The sequence below is a fragment of the Zea mays genome, chromosome 8 (genome assembly GCF_902167145.1).
Source record: "Zea mays cultivar B73 chromosome 8, Zm-B73-REFERENCE-NAM-5.0, whole genome shotgun sequence".
Classification (NCBI taxonomy): Eukaryota; Viridiplantae; Streptophyta; class Magnoliopsida; order Poales; family Poaceae; genus Zea; species Zea mays.
In genome coordinates this window covers 28,812,080-28,833,690 of record NC_050103.1, presented here as the reverse complement: position 1 = coordinate 28,833,690, position 21,611 = coordinate 28,812,080, and positions in this window count along the sequence as shown.

Here is a 21,611-nt window from a genome sequence, read left to right as displayed (position 1 = left end):
AGCGGCGCCTGCCCCCGCATGGCACCATGCGCCGTCGCAATGGATTGTCCACATCTTTTCTACGGACGAGTCCGGCTGTGTTATTGGTCCAGTCCAGTCGACAATGAAGTCTGCGAGGACTTGTGATTTGATGGTTGTCCTGGGTTCAAATGTGATGTGGTAGCCGGAGAGTTCGGCTGCCCATTTGGCAATCCGGACTGATGCCTCCGGGTTTCTGAATAATTCGCTGAGTCCCCTATCTGAGGTGACCCGAACCTTGAATGCTTCAAAATAATGGCGCAATTTGCGCGAGGCCATAACAACTGCATATGCTATTTTTTCTAGTTTCGTCATATTACAATTGGATGTCGTAAGTACTTCGGAGACATAATAAACTGGACATTGCCTGATTGTGCCCACTCTGCTCTGCTCTTGAACCAGCGCTGCGATGACCGCATACAACGAAGCCGCGACGTAGAGCAGCAGGGGTAGCGAGGGGTCGGGGCTTGTAAGAATCGCCAATTCTGACAGGTTCTGCTTCAATGAAGCGAAGGCCGCTGCCTGCTCTGGCCCCCATGCGAAGTCTTTTGCGCCGCAGAGTGTTTTGAGGAAAGGGAGGCTTCGCTTTGCGGATTTGGAGATGAATCTGTTGAGGGCAGCCAACCTGCCTGTCAGTCGTTGCACGTATCTGGCTGACTGCGGGGGCGTCATATTGATGATAGCCTGGATTTTGGTTGGATTGGCTTCAATCCCGCGGTGTGACACCAAGTAGCCCAAGATTTTCCCCTAGCGAACACCGAAAACGCACTTTTCGGGGTTCAGGCGAAGTCGTGCGTCCCGCATGTTCGCAAACGTTTCGGCGAGGTCGACCAAATGGTCTTCCTTGCTTCTGCTGGCCATGACAATGTCGTCCACATACGTGAATATATTCCTGCCGATTTGGCCCTCGAGCACCGTTTTGGTGAGCCGAGAGAAAGTGGACCCGACGTTCTTAAGTCCCTCCGGCATTCTGATGAAGCAATACGTGCCGAAGGGTGTTATGAAGCTGGTGCTCGCCTTGTCCTCCTCCTTCATGTATATTTGATGGTAGCTAGAGAAGCAATCGAGGAGTGACATGACTTCGCACCCGGCTGCACTATCGACGATTTTGTCGATCCGAGGCAGCGGGAAGTTGTCCTTGGGGCAGGCCTTGTTAAGACTGGTGAAATCGATACACATTCGCCATTTGCCGCTCTTCTTCTGCACCATCACTACGTTGGCGAGCCATGTAGGGTAGGCAATTGGCTTGATAAATTTGGCCTCCAGCAGGCGATGTACCTCGGCCTTGGCGGCCTCTGTCTTCTCGTCGGACATCTTGCGTAGCCGCTGTTTCTTCGGCCTTACCGAAGGGTCAATTCCCAAGCTGTGCTCGATGATGGAGCGACTCACTCTGACCAGGTCGAGGGCGGACCAGGCGAAGACGTCTTTATTCTTGGACAGACAGCAGATGAGTCTCTCCTCGTCATGCGAAGTGAGGTCTTCGCTGATGGTAAAATCTGCGCGGCTGTTGCGCGCGTCCCCGGCCCCGACCGCGAGTTCCGTTTACGCGGCCCTAGGGGGGGATACTCCTGGCGCGAGGGGCCTCGCCAGCGGGGCTCTGGTTGGCGATGTTGTGCACCTGTTGTTGATTGCGGCCGTCCCGACCGGAGTCTGCCTGCGAGGTCCTCGTCCACGTGCGGCTGGGCTGTGGAGTGTCTTTGGGTTTCCTCTGAGACTCGACTTTGCGCTGGTGGAGCTCCTCGGATCTAGCGTATTTTTCAAATAGCTGATACAGCTCCTGGAGGTTCTTGGGCGGATCCCTGATGCAGTGGCTGTAAAGGACGCTGGCCCGAAGGCCGCTGATGGCGTAGTGGATGGCAATCTGGTCATCGACCGAAGGCAGTTGTGACTTGAGGGTCAGAAACTTGCGGTAGTACTCCCGTAGAGTCTCTTTTTCCATATGCTTGCAGAGTGAAAGCTCAGCCAAGGCGTCGGTGTCTGGGCGGTACCCTTGGAAGTTGAGCAAGAATTTGTCCCGAAGACTTCTCCAGGAGTCGATGGACAGTGGGGGCAGTCTTGTGTACCAGGTGAGGGCTGGGCCTTCGAGGGCAATGATGAATGATTTGGCCATGGTGGCGTCGTCCCCTCCGGATGATGCAACGGCGACCTGATAACTCATGATGTACTATGCCGGGTCAGTGCTGCCGTTGTACTTGGGATAAGTCCCTGCCCAGAAGTTGGCGGGCCATGGTGACACTTGCAAGTGTGGCGCCAGGAGACTTCGCTCGTCAAGGTAGTTGACACCTTGGAATGCCATGGCGTGCGGGATGGCGTGGCCGTGCTGAGGGAAGTACAGGTCTTTGACTTGTGCACGCTACTGTAGGGGAGGGCCGTGTTGCAGGCCGAGGTGGCCTTCGCGCTGCATTAGCGCGATCTCTTGTTTGAGCTCCTGGGCTTTCTGCTCTTCGTCGCGTATCATATGTCGCACCTTAGCTTGTGCAGACACACGTTGGCGCTTGGCCTCAAGGATTTCTTTTTGCTTCTGGAGGTTGCAGTTCTTGATGCGCAAGGCGCGCAGCTGTAGCTGCTCTTCCGCTGAAACGCCGATGACTTCGCCGTCCTCGATGACGTCCGCGCCCTCTGGTGGAGCGAAGCCTGGGGGAAGTTGCGGTTGTCCTCCAGAGCTGCAGGTGCGGAGACTGCCTTCAGGAGTGGGTTGTTCGTTGCGCTGCCTCTTGCTAAGAGCGTCGTCTTCGGTGGCCTCATGGTGGGTGGTGTCGACGAGGGCCTTGCCCTTTTTCTCGGCCAGCAGTGCTGCCTTCGCAGCCTCGTCAGCCTTCGAGCTAGCTCTCTTGGGTGCCATCGCGGGTGGTTTTTCCGTAGCACGAACGGTGGGTGCCAAATGTTGGAACTTGCTCTCCCGAGCAAGTTGATCCAATGGGGGAGTGAGAGCAACGTGAACAAGGTTTCAATTCGAGATGGCAAAAGCTCTGTTAATCTAGCCTCTCAAGGGCACTGTGCGGGGGTATTTATAGGTATCTGAGTGCCCAGCATCTTGAGTTAAGGACGCATGTGCCCTCAGGCGCCTAGGTTACCCCCAGAATATTCCCATAAAGCAGGGTTACAGACTGTAATTATAGGGAGACCTTTACAAATTAGGCCCGTAATGCGCAGTGGCCACGCAGGGCCTGTTACAATGGGCCGGATCACACGTGGGCCTCCATGTTGGACGAGGCCGCGAGATGGGACGACCACGTCACAGGCCTTCGTCCGGCGACACGTGGGACGAAGGGTAAGTCTGCCTGTCGTCTTGTTTCCGTTGGTGCAGCGAGGCCGGCGAAGGCATCGAGCGAAGGGTTGCGTCTTCGCCTTCGCCCCAACAAGCTCCCACCTTTGGGGAGTTCATGCACATTATTACCCACAACTTGTTGAGCGATGATCGTATGTGAGCTCACCCTTGCTGTACTCACATCCCCCAGGTCAAGAGCAGGTACCACAGGATGAGGCGCATGGAGGATGTTGTGATGATATCGTGAGAGGTTTAGGCCATCGTCTCCCAGTCAACTTTGGTTGCTAGAACGTTGTCTTCGTATGATGTAATTATTTAATTATTTTGTACATAACTCTGTTATATATTAATGTTGTGACATTCATTTATGTACCAGGAGTCATCATATGTGCAAGACTTGATCCTAGCACACTTGGTGATTATCTCGCGCCCGGGTTTCGGACCCCTAAAATCCGGGTGTGACATCTTTGCTTCTCATATTATCAATATCACTTGTATTGACCTGAGAGTCAAACTTAAGAATTGGTTTTTGTACACCCATTGGTTTAAAGCTTTCTCAAGCCTAGCAACAAACCTTCGTATTCTACAATGTTGTTTGTGCATTGGAATTGCAATTTAGCTGCATACAAAGTTTTTTACTTTTGATGGTGGGATTATAACAACATCAACACTAGCCCCGAAGGACCCCCATGAGCCATCACAAAAAAGATCCACACATATTCTAATGTGGTAGCTTCATCCTATGAGCCAGGAGTCTAATCAGCAATGATATCTGCTAGCACTTGAGATTGAATGGATGATCTATGGACAAAATCAATGAAAAATTCATTGATTTCAGTAGCACATTTTCCAATTTTCCCTGTAGCTTCTCTATTCCTTATGATATCTTTCAAAGGTTGTGATAAAGGTACGATGATGTGCTAGGACTGGAAATAATACCAAAGCTTTCTGGAGGCCATTAAGATTGCATAAAGGACCTTCTCCATCTCCGTGTAATTACTTTTGGATGGACCTAATACTTCATAGACAAAGTACACTAGCATTTTCTTTTTCGTTCCTTCTTCCACCTTCTCTTGAACCAGAGCAGCACTTACAATGGACTATGGAGCTGATACATAGAGCAACAGAGGAGCCTCTGGCGATGGTGGGGAGAGAGTTGTCAGCTGGATCATATATTGTTTCAGCTCTTTGTTACACCTGGTTTTAGAAGGCAAACCGAATGCGAACCATGTACGTGCCAGGATCAGAAACTCACGTACACAGCGATTACATAATTTGGACATCATCACACATTGCTCAAAGTAAATAGCAGAAAGGTACTTTTATTACATCAAGATGTCCAAGATATCCACAGAGTCTATAACATAACATAGTCATTAACATTATCAAAGTGCGGAATACGAAACATAGTAGACAAGGCCTTCATAGGTAGCTGACTGGGGGTTTGCCACTAACACAACTAGAACTCATCGTAGTCCTGGAACTCCTCAAAGTCCTCCATGTTGTCTGCATCTCCTCCTGAGCACTGAATATAGTGGGGACAACCTGGGGTGGGGGTGGTTTTTAAAGCAAGGATGAGTACACATCAACGTACTCAGCAAATGTCCCATTTGGCTAAAGTGGACTAGCTGTATGTGGATTTAAGGTTAAGCCATTGCTTTTAGTTGGTCAAGTATTTATTACTAATGGTAGAGCCAAATTTTAGTAATGAACCTAGTTTTTACCTAAATGTACTCCCTCCAAGAGGAAATACCAGAGATCATAATTATAACCGTCATCATTAAACATCATCATAAAAGTATCCAAAGTTCTTCTAATCAAAGAGGATCCCAAGGCTGCTCGGCTGATATACCAGTTTCTAACACTCTGCAGAGGTTGCACACTTTACCCACGAGTCATGATCCCTTTTTGCCTCAGGTCGATCAAACCCTCAAACACTACCAAGGTGAGTCAGCAAGGTTTCACTATGTAGCCTTTACAAAGACTCACCTAGTGCATAACTGCTCGTTAGGTTTCGCCAGTCGTACAAACGCAGTACACCTCCCCAAGGTGGGTGACTAACAAAACCAAATTGAATGAACCTCTGCACCCCCCTTGGAAGAGCGAGCACTACGCCCCGACCCCCATTGATGGCCCTCAGGCAAAGCCAACTACACCCCCAGGTTCATCAAATTATTCAGCTAAGGGCATCCCATTCCACGCTCATGGTTGCACTGTTATCTCGGGTGGTCACTCAACGAATAGGTCCTTACGGAGAGGTACTCAGGAAAATGGCCTGAGTCCCCTAAAATATCACAAGGTCATCAACGAGATAACATCATCGTATCATAAATATCCACATCATGTTCATAGATTAAGTTATAGCAATAGCATAAGCTAACCATGATAACCCAAAAAGGAAGACAAGGATAAGGTAAATACAGACTAGTCAATCCTTAGGTTTTCCATAAAGTAATGCAGGACGGTGAATTATAAAGTAAGTAGGACATAATAGGTCAGAGGAGACTTGCCTTCACCAGGTTGTTGCTCAGGAAGATCTTTGGCAACACACTCAGGAACCACGACCTGCTCGTCGTCTAAATAAAGCGATCATGCATTCAATACATTTGGATAATGACAAATAAACTACACACCAATCATGTACAAACAAGTGAACACATCTCAAAAGAATAGTATACAATCAAGGGTGAGTTTAGTTTATAGGGTGAACTAATCACATTTAGTAATTGGTTATTCCCTTAGTGTTGTCTATCTCCATGATTATATAATCTAATTCCACTTATTTTAATGAGACATAAAAGTTAAACCAGGGATAAATCCATACATCACATATTATTAATCTCACAAGATTAAACATCTATTTACCACTAGGGTTTCATTTTTATTTATCTTAGTAAATAAATAAATTATTAAACAAACTAACCTATAGTCTCGGCATAAAATTAGAATACACAGATTGTAACACCCAAGGTGTTACCTAGGGCCCTGGCTCAATACATGCACTTGTGGCCTATTATCACATGTGTTTAAGTGGGGGAGAAGGGGCACCAAAACCTTAGAAACCATGGATTGATTAAGGAATGATCATGACAAAATAAATACCCAAGATTTTCATACATCTTCACCTTGGAAAAAGAGGCTCAAACCCTAGACCCCCTCTTGAGCCAGTAGACCCCCAAGCACTGGACTAATGGAAAGGATAATCAAATTACCACTTCATGACTTAAACCCTTTACCAAAGTTTAAGTACATTAATACATCTACAAGAAATGGTAAAGAAAGTAATCCAAAAAGGTCCCACAAAATTTTCAAATTCAGCCCCCAAGTGAAGAACACCCAAGAACAACCAATTTTTCTCTAAGTCAAAAACCAGCCTTCTTCCAAAGATCATAGATGTTCACCTAGTTGCTGGCGCCAAATCCATGGGGTCCAATTGACAAAAGGGAGCCAAATTACCTAAGGAACACACTGGGAAAGTTTGAACCGAAGCCAAGACCGTTTGACACGAGTTGACACCTGTTTTGTCTCGGGATGAACAGTGCCGACAGACCCATCTTGGCGCCCGCATATCTCCCAAGCTAGGGCATATCTTCCCTTGGAACTCACATGAACTAGGTAGCCCTAGGTGTAGGGAAGAGATCTCACTACAGTCTTATGGTGAGATTCGCACGTTTGGCTGCTCAGCAGGAGCTAGAACACGGGCAGAAGGAAATGGCCACGTGTTCGACGCGCCCTAGCAACGCCAGAGCACGCCCCGGCGCTAAGCCCCATGCGCGCCGCGCCGTGCTAAGCAAGACCCCGCGCCCACGCCCGCGCCTATAAAGCTGACCGAGGCCTTGACCGTACACCCCCGCTCACTCTTCACCCCGCCGGAGCGCAAGTTCACCGGCGATTGCTCTGCGCACGGCGTGCCAGCGGCCGCTCGAGACCCGACCACTGTAGACCGGCCACCCTATCCATTCCCTGCCCCGTCCGACCCTCGGGATAGCCTCTGCGTGCATCGGTGAAGCTTCCAGAGCTAGGAATCGAACTCTACATCGCCGGAGACACCGGATCGATGTCGCCGGACTTCACCCAACCGCCAGCGTGCGTAGACCAAGCTCCACAGTGAGTCTTTCTTCGATTCCTTGCATGGGTAGCATCCTTAACACCCCGTGAAGCTCCCTGAGCCCTTGGATTGAGCGATGCCGCCGTGAGCAGGTTGGAGCGCTCACCGCCGACGAGCCCGCCCGCCTGCGCACGTGGCCCGACCAATTCCGGCCATCACCGACGACAAGCCGTACCTCGACGTGACCACCAGGACCTCCCGGAGCTAACCCCGTCCCTCGCCAGACCTTCCTCGCTGCCGGTAAGCCGTGCCACCCTATGTAATCCCCGCGGTTACTGTTTAAAGGGGGAAGGAGCTCGGGGAAAAAGAAGAAGAAGCCAGGGGTTTTTTTGAATAGTCAGTGACTCATGTGAATAGTCTCGCAGGGGTATAAGTTAAAGACTTGGTTTCGGAAAAGCCCAGGGGTCTCGGTGTAAACTGGTTTTTCATAAAACCTTTAAACATTATTCATTTAAATGTAGACAGAGCTTGTAAAATTCATAACTTTAGTTTTATCCAACCAAATTTGTTCAAACCAATTTTGCTAGGTTCTAAATAAGGTGAATTACTTAGGAAAAATACCAAACACCCTAAGTATTGCAGAAGATTTTAAGGTTTAGATTTAATTATTAAACTGACCAAAAGATAAATAAAGAAGGAAAAAATAGCTACACTTTTAGACTGGGGTTAAGAAAAATTAAAAAGGTACTTAACCACTCCCTAGTCTGTTTAAAAATAATAAACCCCTTAGTACATCAGATTAAGGAAGGGTTTACCATTTAAACTCACTTTGACTCAAAGTTAAAGAAAATAGAAAAGGGAGTTTAAAATAAGAACCAGGGGGCAACCACATTTTTGCTAGCTTGATTAATTAACACAGTTCACTAGAAAATTTTGTTAGACCCTTTGTTAGTACAAACGAAATGCACTACATTTTATTTCATGAAAACACTGAAAACTTAGAAAAATCCTAGAAAAATAATCCTGATGAGAACCCACCCCAATCCTTAGGATAACTAATAATATGCTAGTCTGAATCTAGGAAAAATATAAGTTCTGTTGTTTGACATTTTTCAATTGACAAGTTAGTTATAAGTGCATTTTTGGCATTAAACTTTAGAAAATCACAACTAAATACCCAGTTGGTCTTTTACTGTAATTTTTAACACAAACACCCATTATCGCCTAGCGATCATGGCAAAAATAAATTTAAGGCTAGAAACCTCACCCAATTTAGATCTATAGTGTAAAATGCCTTTTTACCCTTAGTTTTATTAATTTTGCACAAGGAGCATCTGAATTAATTGCAACCTCAAATTTTTAGAATAACCCACAGAGGTCAATGTTTACCCACTGTAATTTTTATAATATTTTTGGAAAATGTTAACTTGCCATGATAGTGTAAAGGCACTCACTAAGAAGCATAATTGAAAGTAAAATAAAAAATTTGGAAAGAATAGTGGGGTGCAACCTTAAATCTTCCAAGAGCCAAAACAAACCTCTAAAGGATGACTGAAATTTTAAGTTTATTCAAGACCCTAAAATGAATGTATAAAACCCTTAAGGCAGCCAAAGGAAACCCTAGAGTACCACTAAATTTAGTACTGTTTTACTATGCATAGCATTTACAATTGCCCCATCATTAATATGCATATATCTTATTCATTGCATTCAATAGACTGTAATCTCGCTGACGGGGAGTACATCCTCGTTCCGGAGCAATGAGTTGCTCAGGAGGTAGTCCAGGAGCCAGCACCAGAGCCTGCCATCGAGGATCTGCCTGCCCCAACCTTGAAAGGCAAGCCCCGATTTTATGCATAACCTATTCTATATGCTATTTTACTGCACTTAATGTTTGTAGGCTTGTATTGTGCACTTAAGTGTAGGAGTTACCTAAAACCCTAGATGCATTAACTCAGGATTCCTTTTGAGATGGATACTAGTATGCTAGGTCGAGTAGTTGCTTTACTAATTAGGGATCTCGGTAGAAGTCGAGTGATTTTTCTAGCATTCGCGCGAGGTCAGGAATTGATTGTATCCATTTTATATCGGAATGATGATGGTCTGTTGACGATGATCCATGGGGATGCGTTGTCTCAGAGACATAAATGGAAATAAGGATTAAGGTGTGTTACCATGTGTCAAGTGTTTGAACGTACTAAACATATGCCGAGAAATATGGTAAATCGGTAAGCCTAGTACCTGAGTGAACTTGCACGTAGACTTTACCCCTCACACAACCTGAGACGTGGTCTCCCATTCTGGTTATGGTGGGTACAAGTGTGGTCACTGCACGACGGCAGTCGGGGTCAGTGAGGCATTGTACGCCAAGGCAGTGAGCCCTGATCTATTGACGGGGAATTGATGGGGACAGTTGATGTGTGTGGGGACGGAGTGCCTCACCACGTCGTGTGTTTAGGTTTACCTTGCAAGGTTTAAAAAAACTCGATTCGAATCATCTGCTTCTCGCAGCTAATGAGACAGCTTGATCCATGCTGCTACATTGAGTAACAAGTGGAAATGTGTTGATTTGGCAAAAGATGTTGATTGCTAAATGCTTGATACCATGTATGATTAGATAGATACACATTTAGTCTTAAGAGAGTCACACTAAAACTTGAAAAGCTAAACTTGATTTTAGACTCAGCTAGTGCTTTTGGCAAACCAAACCCCTCAGCCAAACAGCTGCATGTCTAGAGGTAGAGGAGTAGACTCCTCACACCGGGTAAGTCTAGCTGAGTATTAGTATACTCAGCCTTGCTTGTGGCAAAATTTTTACAGATTCTCTGGAGGACATGGTTGCTGGCGTGACTTGGCCGTCCATCTTGCCACAGGGGTGGACAGTCGAGTGGGACCCGACCTCGACAGAGGAGGAGCATGAGGAGTGATGGGCCAGGCTTCCCCATCCCTCTGTTTATTTACCGTTAGTTATATTCCGCTGCATTCCGAACAATGATCACTACTTTTGATAAACTCCAATAATGTTGTAATAAATTAAGTACTCCTTCATGTATGGTTTTATGCTTTATTGTATTTGCTCTGTGCCTCACCTTCGAGTGAGTACGTGGTACTTGATCCTGTTAGTGGCATCGTCGGACTAGATCCGAGGGACTGACGTTTTATTCCTTTTTAAGTGTGGTATAGCCTCCAAGGCGGGACTTGGGCACTTAAGTTGGAATAATTCGGGCGGTTCCGCCACAGCTGGTATCAGATCTTGTACCACCACAGAGGAATCGATAAACCGTAATTACCATCCTTTTCAAAAAGTAAAACTTGTTAGAAACCAATGTTGGATAGATCGGTAAGGCGATAGGGATGGACCTAAAGCGTGAAGCCTTAGGATACTAGATGGGTAGCTAGGTGGCTAATTGAATGTGCCCTACAGGCTACTATAAGGGAGGGAGATTTCTCTATCCCTATAGGTTGATGTGAGGTCGCTTAGGACGAGCATGCATGCATCATTTTATTCAAACTACTTGGTAAGTGGTCAAGAACTTTTAAAAGCTATGAGGCATGATAATAAAAGATTAAGTATACTCCAACACCTCAACGTAACCTTAGAAAAGCTAAGCACTAATTCCCTTTTATTTTTGTAATTCTTTTTCTTTTTCGCTTACGCGTACCCTTACACAGATGACTTCTCACGAATCCTTGGAAGGAGGGAACACACATTCCCACACGGACGGACTTGCACGCGAGGGTTTTCCCCGCATTTTGTGGGAGGTACTGTAGGGAGCCGGTTATACGACGCCTCCCCAGTATGTGGTGCAGTTGTTCAAGGAGCACCGGGTACCCCGCTGTAAGGTGAGGATGACCTTGGAGCCTCATCCCTTACAGCCAGGCTGGCGTTCGTTGGACTCCGAGTCTTTCGGATTCAGGGCTGAAGATACTATCGAGTCCATTGCTCTCCACGGACTGACGACCTTTTGTGGCTTTCACCCCTTGGAGCTGTCCACTCATCCCATTGGCTTGTTCCCCGCTGAAAAGGAGGATGACCCAATGTGGAAGGACCGAGTGGAGCATGCCAAGGATGTGTGGGCTCTTTACCCGGGGCAGACTGCTCACCTGACGGTGCGGTGCATGAATGCCCTGTATCGTCTGCAAGCAGTGCGAGCAGAGGCAATGTCCCAGCTGACGGGCTTGGTGGAGTCTACCAAGATCACCCAGGATAACAGGGAGGACCTTGTGGTAGATCTGTCCACTGAGCTAGTGGAAAAGGACCTGCAGGTAGAGCAGATGGCCACCCAAATCCAAGAGCTTGAGGAGCAAGTAGGAGCCAGAGAGAACACCATCGAGGTTCTCGAGGATCAGCTCCTGACTACTCAGCAACAACTTGAGGAAGCCAACCAGCACTTGGATATGCATCATCAAGAAATTCAAGACTTGGAGGCAGAAGGAGCCGACGAGGATGTCGACATCGAGGGAGGAGAGGAGCCGGAGCCTGCATCCAGTTTGGACACCGCTGGCTCAGGAAGACCACCTTCCCCCGAGTCCAGTGTTGCCTTGTTTGCCCATTAGGTTTCAGAAATTTGGATAGAAGTGTACGACAATAGAACTCCTCAAAGCTAGCTTAGCTTTTGCACCTTTGGGGTACTAGGCTAGGAAGAGTTGAGTCTTTCGAACACTGCTGTAACCGTTAGAAAACTCTTTTGGATTTATGAATGATGGATGATGTCGATTTTAAGTTATGAAGGAAATTTAAGTCATGTGGTACCTGTTATGAAAATGCAAGGAAATGTTTGACATTTTACAGACCTGTCCTTTAAAAATCTCTTACCATGTGCAATCCCTGATTTCCAAAGTATGGCTTTATGAGCATCCTAAATTTTAGATGGCAGGAAGAGCGCGCCGTGGACAGAATGAGCGCATTCCTCCACCACCGCCGCCGCCTCCTACCAAGCAAGAACTGATGGCTCAGCAGAATGAGATTCTACGATAGTTAGCTCAGCGTCACCCACAACCCCAGCACTATGGTGGTGGTGATCACCATCAGCGTCACATAGCAGCAGCCACCTATCAGGAGTTCCTCAGCACACAACTGCCATTGTTCACTCGGGCAGAGGATCCCCTTGATGCTGACGTATGGCTTAGGGTGGTGGAATCCAAATTCCCACTGCTTACTGGAGTTTGTTCAGATGTGGCTAAGGTTCGTTTCGCCACCCAGCAGCTTCGCGTACCCGCGCGGACATGGTGGGATCACTTCCTCGCTATGCAGCTAGTTGACCATGTGGTGGAATGGGGAGAATTCAAGGTAACATTCAGTGGACATCACATACCGGCAGGCATCATGGACCGCAAGCGTAATGAGATTCTGGCACATACTCAGGGGAGTCGTACAGTGTTACAGTACGCTCAAGCCTTCAACGATATGTGTCAGTATGCGGGCTATCATGCGGACACTGATGAGAAGAAGAGGGATAGGTTCAGGAGGGGCCTCAGTACTAAGCTCCGCGACCGTCTCAACACAGTCAGGGCCAACAACTACAATGAGTTAGTCAACATGGCCATTTCTCAGGAAGACTGCATCACAGCTCGCCAGGCAGAAAAGAAGAGGAAGACCCCTATGGCAGGACCTTCAGCTCAGCCTCAGCGCTTCAGGATTGTGTCCGACACTCAGAGTAGGGGACCTCAGCAGCAAGAATGGTGGGTGATCCGACCACAACAGCAGCAGTAGTCACCCAACCGCTCTCAGCCCTCAGTTTAGAGGAACAACAACCAGCCATAGCAGTAGCACCGTCAGACCAATGACAACAGATGCTTCACTTGTGGCAGCACTGGACACTATGCCAAGAATTGTCCCAAGAACCAGCAGAGGCAGGGGCAGAATTCCAATCAGAACCAAGGCAAGAGGCAGAAGGTGCAAGTGAGGCAAGGCAGGCTGAACTTCACCACTATGGCTGACATTCCGGAAGGAGCACCTGTCATGACTGGTATCTTTTCTGTTTTGAATTATCCTGCAGTCATTCTTTTTGATTCTGGTGCATCCCACAGTTTTATCAGTGCAAAATTTAGTGCCAAATGCCAGTTACCTTTTAATCACACCAATGGGGGCATTACAATTTCAACACCAGGAGGCAGGGTTGCCACCTATCAAATCAACAGGCATGTGCCTATAAAATTTGGTAGTCTTGTAATTAAAACCACCCTCCTTATCTTGGGATTGGATAGTGTGGATATCATATTAGGAACTGACTGGTTATCAAGGCATCAGGCAGTGATTGATATCGCAGCAAGGGCCATTGAGATACACTCACCTACTTGTGGTGAAATCACGTTATATTTACCTAGCCAAGGTTGTACCCGTTCCTGTGCCTTCACCCTAATAGAGTCACCTGTCGAAAGGATTCCAGTGGTCTGTGAGTACCCCGATGTTTTCCTGGATGAATTGCCAGGGATGCCACCGACAAAGACATAGAGTTTGCAATTGAGCTACAACCCGGAACTACCCATATATCCAAGAGACCCTATAGGATGCCTCCAGCAGAGTTGGCAGAATTGAAAAAGCAGTTACAAGAGTTGTTGGACAAGGGATTCATTCACCCAAGTACTTCACCATGGGGATGTCCGGCCTTGTTCGTGAAAAAGAAGGATGAGAGTTTGAGATTGTGTGTTGATTACCGCCCTCTCAATGCGGTAACAATAAAAAATAAGTATCTGTTGCCCCGCATTGATGTATTGTTTGATCAGTTGGTGGGAGCCAAGGTATTTTCCAAGATAGACCGTCGCTCCGGCTATCATCAGATCAAGATCAGGGCCAGTGATATTCTGAAGATGGCTTTCTCTACCCGATATGGACTTTATGAGTACTTGGTGATGTCTTTTGGGCTTACCAATGCCCTGACATATTTCATGTATTTGGTGAAATTAGTATTTATGCCAGAACTGGATAAGTTTGTGGTTGTTTTCATTGATGACATTCTGGTATATTCAAGAAATGAACAAGAGCATACTATGCACTTGCATACAGTATTGTAGAGGCTGCGCGATCATCGCTTATATGCTAAATTGTCCAAATGTGATTTCTGGCTGAGGGAAATTAATTTTTTGGGTCACACCATTTCTCAAGATGGGATATCTGTGGATCCTGAGAAAGTACAAGAAGTGATGAATTGGAAGCCTCCTACCACCGTACGGCAGATTCAGAGTTTTCTGGGATTGGCAGGATATTATCGGCGATTCATTCCGGATTTCTCCAGAATTGCCAAACCCATGACTGAATTGTTGAAGAAAGGAGTAAGGTATGAATGGAGTCCGAAATGTGAAAATGCCTTTCATACATTGAGGCAGCATCTGACAACAGCACCCGTGCTAGCACAGCCTGACAACACTAAATCTTTCGAGGTTTATTGCGATGCTCCAGGCACTGGATTGGGATGTGTCTTGATGCAAGACAACAGAGTTATTGCCTATGCATCCCGAGCACTCAGGCCTCATGAGCAGAATTACCCCACCCATGATCTGGAGTTAGCAGCCGTAATTCATGCTTTGAAGATATGGAGACATTATTTGATAAGAGCTCATTGTAATATCTATACTGACCACAAGAGTCTCAAGTATATTTTCACGCAGGCTGATCTTAGTATGAGGCAGAGAAGATGGTTGGAATTGATCAAAGACTATGATTTAGAAGTGCATTACCATCCGAGAAAGGCCAATGTTGTGGCAGATGCCTTAAGTCGAAAGGCCCAATGCAACTGTGTAACTATGGACTCCAAGGTCGCCACTCTGTGCGACGAGTTGTGTAAGCTGAACCTGGAAGTTGTTTCCTCAGGTACCTTGAGTTATATTTCAGTAGAGCCCACTCTACATGAGCAAAAAGTCATGGCACAGATGGGTGACAAGGGTGTTCAAGTCATCAAGGATATGCTCGAACAAAAGGTGGATAAGTACAAATGCTTTCGTCAGGACGACAAGGGAGTTCTATGGTTTGAAGATCGATTGGTTGTTCCTAAGAATCCCGAACTCAGGAAGAAACTATTGGATGAAGCTCATCTTTCCAAATTTTCCATGCACCCGGCAGTAAAAAGATGTATCATGATCTCAGATCTTTGTATTGGTGGACCAGGATGAAGAGGGAAATTGCTAAGTATATATCTGAATGCGACACTTTCCAAAGAGTCAAGGCCAATCATTTGAAGGTAGTAGGTACCTTACAGCCCCTTCCCATACCATCTTGGAAATGGGAGGACCTCAGCATGGATTTTATTGTGGGTTTACCCAACACATCCCGACAACACGATTCTATTTGGGTCATTGTGGATAGGTTAACCAAGACAGCTCATTTCTTGCCGGTACATACCACCCACAGGGCAGAGAAGTATGCAGAAATCTATATTGACCAGATAGTGCGTTTGCATGGAATACCAAGGACTATCGTGTCAGACAGAGGAGCACCGTTCGTAGCACGTTTTTGGGAGCAGTTGCAAGTCACTTGGAACCCATGTAATAAGAAGCTCAGCGTACCATCCTCAGACAGAAAGGGTAAATCAGATTTTGGAAGACATGTTGAGGGCATGTGTGCTGCACTATGGGAAGAATTGGGACAAGTGCCTTTCTTTGGCAGAATTCTCTTATAACAACAGCTACCAGTCTAGCCTAATGATGGCGCCGTTCGAGGCCTTGTATGGGAGAAGGTGTAGAACACCGCTAAATTGGTCACAAGCTGGAGAGAGGGAAATATTTGGACCTGACCTAGTACTTGAAGCCGAGGAGAAAGTCAGAGTCATTAAGAAGAACTTGGAAGCTGCCTAGGCCCAACAGAAGAGCTATCATGATAAAGGAGGAAGCCTCTACAATTTGAAGTAGGAGACCATGTTTATCTTAAGGTGTCACCCACCAAAGGTGTTCAGAGATTTGGAATCAAGGGCAAGTTAGCTCCTCGCTATATTGGGCCCTATGAAATCAAAGAGATTTGTGGAACTATAGCATACCAATTGAAGTTACCCCCTCATATGTCAGCAATTCATGATGTATTCCACGTATCTCAGCTACGGAAGTGTGTCCGCTTACCCACGGAAGTGCTACCTGAACCAGAATTAGAGATTGAACCAGACTTGTCTTATCAAGAGCACCCCGCCAAAGTATTGGACCGAAAGGAAAGATCAACTCGAGCAAGGTCAATTCAAATGTATAAGATTCAGTGGAGCAACCACACAGAAGAAGAGGCTATGTGGGAGACTGAGGATTTTCTACGATCTCGCTTCCCCGACTTTCTGCCTAAAGGAGTCGGTACGTAACCCAAAACACCCACCCCCACCTGCCCTTTGAATCTAAGTATAAGAGAAACCTAGTTAGAAGGAGTAGAGTAAGTTGTGAAGATAACTCTAGAAGGACTTCCTTCTGAAGTTGCAAAGAGGATGACATTTGAAGAGCAGTTAACTAGAGAAACTTGGTTAAAGGAAACTGCAACGCACCAACTTACACCTTCTTGGTACCCCACTAAAGGAGCCCTACCCAATCTCGGGACGAGATTCCTTTAAGGGGGAGGGTTGTAACACCCAAGGTGTTACCCAGGGCCCTGGCTCAATACATGCACTTATGGCCTATTATCACATGTGTTTAAGTGGGGGAGAAGAGGCACCAAAACCTTAGAAACCATGGATTGATTAAGGAATGATCATGACAAAAGAAATACCCAAGATTTTCATACATCTTCACCTTGGAAAAAGAGGCTCAAACCCTAGACCCCCTCTTTAGCCAGTAGACCCCCAAGCACTGGACTAATGGAAAGGATAATCAAATTACCACTTCATGACTTAAACCCTTTACCAAAGTTTAAGTACATTAATACATATACAAGAAATGGTAAAGAAAGTAATCCAAAAAGGTCCCGCAAAATTCTCAAATTCAGCCCCCAAGTGAAGAACACCCAAGAACAACCAATTTTTCTCTAAGTCAAAAAACCAGCCTTCTTCCAAAGATCATAGATGTTCACCTAGATGCTGGCGCCAAATCCATGGGGTCCAATTGACAAAAGGGAGCCAAATTACCTAAGGAACACATTAGGAAAGTTTGAATCGAAGCCAAGACCGTTTGACACGAGTTGACACCTGTTTTGTCTCGGGATGAACAATGCCGACAGACCCATCTTGGCGCCCGCATATCTCCCAAGCTAGGGCATATCTTCCCTTGGAACTCACATGAACTAGGTAGCCCTAGGTGCAGAGAAGAGATCTCACAAAAGTTTTATGGTGAGATTCACACGTTTGGCTGCTCAGCAGGAGCTAGAACATGGGCAGAAGGAAATGGCCACATGTTCGACGCGCCCTGGCAACGCCAGAGCATGCCCCGGCACTCGGCCCCACGCGCGCCGTGCTGCGCTAAGCAAGACCCGGCGCCCACGCCCGCGCCCACGCCTATAAAGCCGACCGAGGCCTTGACCGTACACCCCCGCTCACTCTCCACCCCGCCGGAGCGCAAGTTCACCGGCGATCGCTCTGCGCACGGCGTGCCAGCGGCCGCTCGAGACCCGACCACCATAGACCAGCCACCCTAGCCATTCCCCGCCCCCTCCAACCCTCGGGATAGCCTCTGCGTGCCTCGGTGAAGCTTACAGAGCCAGGAATCGAACTCTACATCGCCGGAGACACCAGATCGACGTCGCCGGACTTCACCCAACCGCCAGCGTGCGTAGACCGAGCCCCACGGTGAGTCTTTCTTCGATTCCTTGCACAGGTAGCATCCTTAACACCCCGTGAAGCTCCCTGAGCCCTTGGATTGAGCGATGCCGCCGTGAGCAGGCCAGAGCGCTCACCGCCGACGAGCCCGCCCGCCTGCGCACGTGGCCCGACCGATTCTGGCCATCACCAACGACGAGCCGTACCTCGATGTGACCGCAAGGACCTCCCGGAGCTAACCCCGCCCCTCGCCGGACCTTCCTCACCGCCGGTAAGCCGCACCACCCTGTTTAATCCCCGCAGTTATTGTTTAAAGGGGGAAGGAGCTCGAGGAAAAAGAAGAAGCCGGGGGGGGGGGGGGGTTTGAATAGTCAGTGACTCATGTGAATAGTCCCGCAGGGGTATAAGTTAAAGACTTGGTTTCGGAAAAGCCCAGGGGTCTCGGTGTAAACTGGTTTTTCATAAAACCTTTAAACATTATTCATTTAAATGTAGACAGAGCTTGTAAAATTCATAACTTCAGTTTTATCCAACCAAATTAGTTCAAACCAATTTTGCTAGGTTCTAAATAAGGTGAACTACTTAGGAAAAATACCAAACACCCTAAGTATTGCAAAAGATTTTAAGGTTTAGATTTAATTAGTAAACTGACCAAAAGATAAATAAAGAAGGGAAAAATAGCTACACTTTTAGACTGGGGTTAAGAAAAAGTAGAAAGGTACTTAACCACTCCCTAGCCTGTTTAAAAATAATAAACCCCTCAGTACACCAGATTAAAAAAGGGTTTACCATTTAAACTCACTTTGACTCAAAGTTAAAGAAAATAGAAAAGGGAGTTTAAAATAAGAATCAGGGGGCAACCAAATTTTTGCTAGCTCACTTAATTAACATAGTTCACTGGAAAATTTTGTTAGACCCTCTGTTAGTACAAAAGAAATGCACTACATTTTATTTCATGAAAACACTGAAAACTTAGAAAAATCCTAGAAAAATAATCCTGAGGTGAACCCACCCCAATCCTTAGAATAACTAATAATATGCTAGTCTAAATCTAGGAAAAATATAAGTTCTGTTGTTTGAGATTTTTCAAATGACAAGTTAGTTATAAGTGTATTTTTGGCATTAAACTTTAGAAAATCACAACTAAATACAAAGTGGGTCTTTTGCTGTAATTTTTAACACAAAGACCCATTATGACCTAGGGATCATGGCAAAAATAAATTTTAGTCCAGAAACCTCACCTAAATTAGAGCTATAGTATAAAATGCCTTTTTACCCTTAATTTTGTTAATTTTGCACAAGGAGCATCTGAATTAATTTCAACCTCAAATTTTTAGAATAACCCACATAGGTCAATGTTGACGCACTGTAATTTTTATAACATTTTTTGGAAAATATTAACTTGCCATGATAGTGTAAAGGCACTCACTAAGAAGCATAATTGAAAGTAAAATAAGAAATTTGTAAAGAATAGTGGGGTGCAACCTTAAATATTCCAAGAGCCAAAGCAAACCTCTAAAGGTTGACTGAAATTTTAAGTTTATTCAAGACCCTAAAATGAATGTATAAAACCCTTAAGGCGGCCAAAGTAAACCCTAGAGTACCACTAAATTTAGTACTGTTTTACTATGCATAGCATTTACAATTGCCCCATCATTAATATGCATATATCTTATTCATTGCATTCGATAGACTGTAATCTCGCTGACGGGGAGTATATCCTCGTTTCAGAGCAAGGAGTTGCTCAGGAGGTAGTCCAGGAGCCAGCACCAGAGCCTGGCATCGAGGATCTGCGTGCCCCAACCTTGGAAGGCAAGCCCCGGTTTTATGCATAACCTATTCTATATGCTATTTTACTACACTTAATGTTTGTAGGCTTGTATTGTGCACTTAAGTGTAGGAGTTACCTGAAACCCTAGATTCATTAACTCAGGATTCCTTTTGAGATGGATACTATTATGCTAGGTCGAGTAGTTGCTTTACTAATTAGGGATCTCGGTAGAAGTCGAGTGATTTTTCTAGCACTCGCGCGAGGTCAGGAATTGATTGTATATATTTTATATCGGAATGATGATGGTCTGTTGACAACGGTCCATGGGGATGCGTTGTCTTAGAGACAGAAATTGGAATAAGGATTAAGGTGTGGTACCGTGTGTCAAGCGTTTGAATCTACTAAACATATGCCGAGAAATATGGTAAATCGATAAGCCTAGTACCTGAGTGAACCTGCCCGCAGAATTTACCCCTCACGCGACCTGAGACGCGGTCTCTCATTCCGTTTATGGTGGGTACAAGTGCAGTCACTGCACGACGGCAATCGGGGTCATTGAGACATTGTACGCCAAGGCGGTGAGCCCTGATCTGTTGACGGGGAATCGATGGGGACGGTTGATGTGTGTGAGGACGGAGTGCCTCGCCACGTCATGTGTTTAGGTTTACCTTGCAAGGTTTTAAAAAAACTCAATCTGAATCATCTGCTTCTCGCAGCTAATGAGACTGCTTGATCCATGCTGCTACATTGAGTAACAAGTGGAAATGTGTTGATTTGGCAAAAGACGTTGATTGCTAAATGCTTGATACCATGTATGATTAGATAGATACACATTTAGTCTTAAGAGAGTCACACTAAAACTTGAAAAGCTAAACTTGATTTTAGACTCAGCTAGTGCTTTTGGCAAACCAAACCCCTCAGCCAAACAGCTGCATGTCTAGAGGTAGAGGAGTAGACTCCTCACACCGGGTAAGTCTAGCTGAGTATTAGTATACTCAGCCTTGCTTGTGGCAAAATTTTTATAGGTTCTCTGGAGGACATGGTTGCTGGCATGACTTGGCCGTCCATCTTGCCACCGAGGTGGACAGTCGAGTGGGACCCGACCTCGGCAGAGGAGGAGCATGAGGAGTGATGGGCCAGGCTTCCCCATCCCTCCGTTTATTTACCGTTAGTTATATTCCGCTGCATTCCGAACAATGATCACTACTTTTGATAAACTCCGACAATGTTGTAATAAATTAAGTACTCCTTCATGTATGGTTTTATGCTTTATTGTATTTGCTCTGTGCCTCACCTTCGAGTGAGTACGTGGTACTTGATCCTGTTAGTGGCCTCATCGTACTAGATCCGAGGGACTAACATTTTATTCCTATTTAAGTGTGGTCTAGCCTCCAAGGCGGGACTTGGGCACTTAAGTTGGAATAATTCGGGCGGTTCCGCCACAGCTGGTATCGGAGCTTGTACCACTAAAGAGGAATCGATAAACCGTAATTACCATCCTTTTCAAAAAGTAAAACTTGTTAGAAACCAATGTTGGATAGATCAGTAAGGCGATAGGGATGGACCTAGAGCGTGAAGCCTTAGGTTACTAGATTGGTAGCTTGGTGGCTAATTGAATGTGCCCTACATGCTACTATAAGGGAGGGAGATTTCTCTATCCCTATAGGTTGATGTGAGGTCGCTTAGGACGAGCATGCATGCATCATTTTATTCAAACTACTTGGTAAGTGGTCAAGAACTTTTAAAAGCTATGAGGCATGATAATAAAAGATTAAGTATACTCCAAGACCTCAACGTAACCTTAGAAAAGCTAAGCACTAATTCCCTTTTATTTTTGTAATTCTTTTTCTT